Below are 6,000 nucleotides of genomic sequence, written 5' to 3' on the forward strand. Positions count from 1 at the left end.
TTTCTTTTGTCAATAAAAAACAGAAATAATGCTACATGGAAGAATGTTCGTAACATGCAAAAACAAGTTAGAAAGATTAATCTAGTCTTTCATTTATTTAACAAACTTTTACTGAGAACCTACTATTTACCAGGCATTAGGGATATGAGGTAAAGAGACCCAATAACCTCTGCTTAATGAATAGTTACTGGTACATTCAAGGAAACCTGAGTAAGCCTGAAGAAACCTTTCTCAATTTTCCACACCAGTTGAAGGCAATGCCAAGAAGCTCAGGATTCAAGAATCCAATGTGGACAATTTTAAGCTAATTTGAATGATCCTAAATGGAAAACAAAATCCAGCCAACTATCAGACTCCAGGATGCTCCCATGGCTTAAAGAGATCAAATGACCTCTAGTCTCTACTGCCAATCCCCTGCATTTCTGTCCAGGTTGCCTTTTCTCAATGGGAGGCCCTTTATTTCTAAGCCCTTCAAGTTCACTCACTGTCTGGGCACAAAAAAAACTCCTGCCTCAAATCAGAAAACAAATCATTCCTTTTCCTCATGAGCCAACTTAATGCTGATGCAAGTAAAACTTGAGAGTTGACATAATATTTTAGGAAGCATGTCAAATTGAGTCCTATGCTTGCGCTTCCTGAAAATCACCATATGCATACAAAGGGAGAACACACACACACACACACACACACACACACACACACACACACTTAAATCAAGCCTCCTTTTATTCTTGCTTCCTCTTGAGTTCTGAGCAAAGCATCTTTTTTTTTTTTTTTTTTCCTGAAAGTTAACTGCCTGGAGTTGAACATTCAGAGCCCTGGCTCTTTTCCTGAGCCTCAGAGCGACATCACTATATCAAATATTTATTATAGTTTACAGTGAACTTTTTTTATTTCATTCTTAGAATTGGAGGAATGCTGTAAAAACAGATATTTTTCTATAATCTTCCAGTGAGAAAGCAATGCACATCTGTATACATTGTTTTGAATTGACCACTAATTTGCACACTCATGTACGTGTGTTTGTGTGCCCAGGCAATTTGGAAGTCCCGTTATTTCTCAAATAAAAATGATAAGGTCCTACTTCCCAGATTGGATAGTTTTCTCCATCAATCTTTTAAAAACAACGTCACTCAATCTAATACCAAGCAGATCTAAATGATGAGTTAATAATGCATTTTTACTACAATGGTCTGAAAAAATATTTTCTTATCCCTTTCAGGTCATGTGGATGTTGTTAACATCCATTAAGACAACTGATACCTTATTTATCCTAATTCTCAAAGTTGTCTTTCCAACACTGTCATTTGGCTATCTTGAGGCAATAGATAACCATTTAGGAAGAACAGAATGTCATGGAACCATCTGGTATCCTTAAGACCTAAAAGCCCACATTATTAAAGATCTAATTGCTTTCTTTCAGTTATAATTTATGTTTGTTTGCTGGTTGGTTAATTGACAATTAAACAACTTGCTCCCAGACACAGTTTCTTCTCTTTCAGGAAAAGTGTCCATCTCATTTTAGCTGAGGCTCGGGTTTTCTTTCTATATTTGAAGTGAGAGCTATATCACACCTAGAGAAAGGCAGAAAAACCCCACAAACACAACTTCTGATTTCTATGTTCTTGATATCACATACATTTGAATGAGGAAAAATCCATCTGTTTTGCCTAGTAGACAATGTCGTAAGAAAACTCACCAGCATGGAAGGACCTTGATGAAGTAAAGGTGAGTGTAGCCTTCATGCTCTTACAGACACTTGATAGTGTTAACATGGCAGTGACCATTATCTAACTTTAATTACAGGATGAAATTACTTGTCAAAAATGTACTATAACTTATGTACTGTCAGCTATGCCCCAATCCCTGTTTGTAAGCCTATCAGGCAACATTATTTATTTGAAAACAGAAAAATTCTGCCACCTTCCTGAATTTATTGTACTATAAGCAGAATAAAAGTAAAATGTTGTCAATATAAATCTTCATCATTTTAGAGCTTCTCACTCCATTCCCTCCCCTCCTCCCTCACACATAAAGGCAGCTGGGTGGAGAACAAAACTGTACTAACTATACTGTCAACATCTGCACAACAGTCAAGAGACTGTCACTGTTCCAGTATGTGTGGTACTATACAATCACTCAAAAGACAAAACCTTTTTTATTCCCAAGCTGCTGTGATACTGGGAAGTATCACAGTGAAGCTGGAGAGATAATAATACACCTACTGGTCAAAAGCATGAAGTATACAAGTGCCTGGAAGTACAATGAGAGGCAAGAGAACCCTTTAGAAGCAAATACAATGCAGACAACTAGGGGGAATGTACATTCTAATCTTCTTTGAATGTTTAGGTTCTTGTGAGTGCACAAAAATGCCTTCCGTTTAAATTAAAAGCTGTACCCAAAATCTATTCCGCTGTGAGTTTATAAGCTATTCATTTTTCTTTTTAATATAACATTTATTAAGCACCTAGTTTGTGCAAAGCATTATCTAGGTAGAGGGTGGTGCAAGAGAATACCAAAGGTACTTTGCTACCAGCTCATAATCATAAAAAGCAGCTGTTGTGAAATGCCTGAAGTGGACAGTTGAGGGAAAAAAAGGTACTTTATAATAGTCCTGGGAGTCATTACGATTGCTTAAAGTAGCAAAGGAAATTAGAGAAATGAAGTAGCTCTTAGAAGTAGAGCAAAACATGCAGTCACCACCTCTAGCCCAGCACTATATCAATTATCTCTCAAAACATTTTTTTTTTTTTACAAACTCCTTCACTTATGTTTTCATATAAGGTCTCCAATCTCATCACTGCATGAGGCAGCAGAATGTTAACTGGCAAAATTTCCTCCTAATTTCTCTGACACCAGTGTAGCTTGTCTAGTCTGGCCTCAAGGTTTAGTATTTTCACTTTTCTTTCTTTCTTCTTTTTTTTTTTTTTAAGGATGCATTTGGTCCGGTCTTTTAGCAGCAAGGTAGCACATCCGGAAGCAAACAGTACTGAACTGGGATCTAAGTCCATAATCACTAAAAATGGGAGAAGTTGCTTTTTCTCATCCTCCCTTTACCAAAATGCAAGTGTTTATTGCTCTACCTGCAGGAACTCTCATTTTAGACATGAAGCAATGAATTGCCCCCATACTTCTTTCAATAATAATATGAAAAACTGCTGAAAATTTTTTGTATAGTAATTCCATTGTAAACAGTTTGATTGTTTGTTTCTAGATAGACTATAGCACCTGGGCAGAAAACTGCACCATGCTTTAATAAGGGCAAAACAATATTTTTCTCCCTTTCCACACACTTGCTAAATTTAGTAGCAGAGCGTCTGCCAACCAAGTAGTTTCTACTGCTTTGGGAGAAGGAGTGAACAGCGATAGAATATTATCAGCTGAGCTGTGGGCAGAAGCCCATTTTAGGCTATATTTGAAGAAGTGTTGGTAAATATGAAAGCATCCCCCAAAAGTATCGCACATTAGAAACAAGTTAAAAATTATTTTAAAAAGTAGTTAAACATTCAGGATTAGATTTTCATGGGCCAAGGAGAAGATGGGAATATAATCAGGAAAAATCCAAGGTGTCTGATAAGCCTCATTATCTATTTACCTTTCATTGGAGGGGGAAACAAAACAAAACAAAATTCAGATAAATTGTATCAAGCATGGATGTTTAGTCATTCCCACATACCAACAATCTGTTTTCAAACATTATATCAGTAATCACCCAAACGTTTATTCACTAAAGCAGGGAGTCCGCTTAATAAAAAAAGTACCAATCATTTCAAAATTAAATCTTGCAAGTTTTGTTTTAATTGATTCTTTCCCATGAAGTCTACCCACAAATACAGAGAGGCTGTGGGGATCCCAGCTCAATTTACAAACGACGTAAGAACATCTAGGAGAAAATAACTCCTTTAAAACATATTACTTTAATTAGAGCCACAATTAATTTATCTGTTTTATCTATCATCTATCTAGCTAGCTAGCTAGCTAGCTAGCTAGCTATCTAAGAGTGCTCAGAAAAACACACAGTAGGTCTATTACCCTAATTACGAAACTACAACAAAGAATCACTTAAATGTCAACTTTCATTACTCTTCTGGGTTTAATTTCGTTTTCTTACCATAAAAGCTTATTGTGTGAGTGTTAAAAACTAAAGTTCCCTTTTTAATAGTCTCCTAAAATGTACTCTCATGCCCTTCAAACCCCAGTAGTAAAAGCGAGCTGCCCAAATGTGTTGACTCAGGGCAGGAAGAGACAAGGTTCTGCAAGGAAGCTGTGGCACTGCTCACGATATCGCGTGAAAATGGGGAAATTAGTTGTTAAAAAGCATTTGCTGATGATATGCCATGCAAAAAGTTCCTTTAAATTAAAAAGAAGAAAGTAGAAAAAAAGAAAGGAAGGAAGTAAGAGGAGGAGGAAGAGAAAGAAGAAGAAAAAGGAGGAGGAGGAAAGGAGAAGGAAAATGATCAAAGCTCTAAAATCGCAACAAAGTTGCAGGATGACTTTTCCTTCTGTTTGCTATTTTGTAAAATGAAGTTTAAAAGCCATTATTTCCTCGGCGTCCTAGGAAGGCAGCCTCTCTTACAAATCCCAATTCATCTCCAGCCTTACCTTACGCTGCTAGCGCAAACCCAGAGGCTAAGGGGCCCTGCTCTCAGCGGCAGCAGAAGGGGCAGTGGCAGCGACAGCGGCACATGCCATCTGTTAGCGGCAGAAGCAAAAGCAGTGCTGCGCGAGGTGGCCCCGGTGCCGGGAGAGCCTTTAGCAGGGGTGCATACTGAATGCCGCCATTTTAAAGCGAGGTTCCTGAAATCATTAGATATAAGCAAATTAAAGCCCGCCCCACCTCCAGAACTTCAGGGCTGGGACTTGCAACCCGGCTCCAAGTCGGCCGCTCTGGGGTATAAAATGTCAAGTCTACAGACACGCGCACGCGGACTCTCGGAAGGAGGCGACGGTTCCCCCTCTCCCTTCTGCCCCCTTGACCCCTTCGTGCTTTTTGCAAGACTCCTTTCGGTTCCAGGGGCCAGAATACTTTCTTTTCTGGGCTCCTCGGGGCCCCTTCCCGGGGCCGGCCGGCGGGCTGTGGGAGGAGGGGACAAGGCCACGCGCCAGCCCTACCCGCTCCTCCCAGGCTCTTGGTTCAGTCCACTCGGAGCACACCTCGGAGCGCCCCAGCTCCCTCGCGGAGGGCGGGCGTGGGGCTCCAGCCCGGGCTCGCAGCTACCATAGCAACCCCGGTCCCAACCCCGCCCGGCCTTTGCCAAAGGCGAGCCCTCCTCCCAGGCCAGTGCCCTCCGCCGGACGCCAGACGTCCCCTCGCGCAGCCCCGCCGACCCCAGGCAGCCCGGGCCGTGGCCGCGCCTCCGTGCGTCCCGCGCCGGACAGACGCGGCACGCGGAGGGAAACGGCGCCAGCGAGGGGCTTTAGGCGCCAAAACGGAAACTCCCGCGAAACTCCGCGGGCCAGCGGAGCCGCGCGCGGGCATCCGGAGCGCCGGACTCGGAAGCGGCGCACGCGGCCGCCCGGCCCCGCCCCGCCCGGCCAGGTAGTGCGGCGCCGCCGCCAACCTCACCTGGCTCCGCGCGCCGCTGCGGGACGGGCGGGAATGCGGCCAAGGGCCGCCCCGGCTCACGCGCCCACCCCGGACTTTCTGGCCTCCGCCTCTCTCTCACTGCTCCCGAAGAGCGCCAAAAAGTCGCGCTGCGGCTCACGCTCGGAGTGCGGGCACTTTCTTCCTGTAGGGCGCTGTTTCGTCGCGAAATATATTCTTTGTGTGGTTCGCTCACTCGTGCCTGGTTCTCCGAGAGTGCAGCGCGGGCTTTATTCTCAGGGGGTGTGGCGCCTCGCCCCCAAACCCAGCGGCCCAGCCCCCGCTGCACAGACCCTTTGTCATTTCATTAGGAAGGGAAAGGGGGACAAATCATAACGCTCAGATTTTACAAAAGCGAAAACAAACGAAGCAGGCACACATCCCCAGAGGCGAGGTTGGGGTAGGGGTGCAAAGTT

At 43.5% G+C, this 6,000-nt stretch overlaps 1 protein-coding gene across 7 annotated transcripts in view; it reads right to left on the reverse strand.

Moving 5' to 3' along the window:
* Positions 1-5,783, reverse strand: part of MBNL3 (muscleblind like splicing regulator 3) — a 122,549-nt gene extending 116,766 nt beyond the window's left edge. For 2 of the 7 annotated variants that reach the window (XM_054545070.2, XM_054545071.2), the window contains exon 1: positions 4,603-5,179. The gene's annotated coding sequence lies outside the window, so the exon portion shown is untranslated. Of the gene's footprint in view, positions 1-4,602; positions 5,196-5,566 lie in introns of those variants that run through there. The other 5 variants (XM_054545073.1, XM_054545077.2, XM_054545072.1 and 2 more) reach the window with 5 other exon arrangements.
* Positions 5,784-6,000: the final 217 nt, after the last annotated feature.

This window comes from Pongo abelii, chromosome X, assembly GCF_028885655.2.
Source record: "Pongo abelii isolate AG06213 chromosome X, NHGRI_mPonAbe1-v2.0_pri, whole genome shotgun sequence".
Lineage (NCBI taxonomy): Eukaryota > Metazoa > Chordata > Mammalia > Primates > Hominidae > Pongo > Pongo abelii.